Genomic DNA, 668 nt, shown 5'->3' with positions numbered 1-668 from the left:
TTTGGCCAACTCCGTGGAGCTGTTGCTCCTCCGTGAGGGATGTGCGTCGGAATGGCAACACTGGGACAGAGACAGCGAGGGGGCTCCGGCTGCGTCAACGCGCACACAATGAATGTCGAGCTTCCGGTCAAGGTTTTTCAAAATGAGAGTCGCCGACATCATATGTTTTAGCCTACTTCCTTTACTGTATTCACTCATGACACAACACGCTTCAAATGTGTGACGTTAAATGTGTCAGAACAGCCGCAGGTAGGTCATTTAATTTGTTTTGTTTGTGGTTTTTCTTGCTGTTCATCTTTTTCTCATCATTGGCATATTCATATCTCTTTTGTTTATTCATACCTCAATTTCATTATTTATTCAGTATATGCAATGGTGAAGGCTAATTAAATGCATTTATTTCTGATAGAGTATATACTCTCCACTTTCTATCGTCTAACCTTAGTAGGATGTTCACGTTTTTCTATATTTTCTCATTAGTTATGGCTACCATGCGTCTACTTGTTCTTGTACTGTGTTTGTCATGTCCCTGCATGAGAGGCTTACACATTTGAAAGGCTGTAAGTTAAAGCCTATTTGAACAACACCACCTCCTCACAATAGAATTACGCAATCTGAGTCACACCTTCTTATAAATCAAATACATATTAATTAAAGTGTAATTTGAA

This window comes from Pseudoliparis swirei, chromosome 8 (genome assembly GCF_029220125.1).
Source record: "Pseudoliparis swirei isolate HS2019 ecotype Mariana Trench chromosome 8, NWPU_hadal_v1, whole genome shotgun sequence".
NCBI classification, from domain to species: domain Eukaryota; kingdom Metazoa; phylum Chordata; class Actinopteri; order Perciformes; family Liparidae; genus Pseudoliparis; species Pseudoliparis swirei.
The sequence above is the reverse complement of the archived record's forward strand: the minus strand, read 5'-3'. Positions refer to the sequence as shown.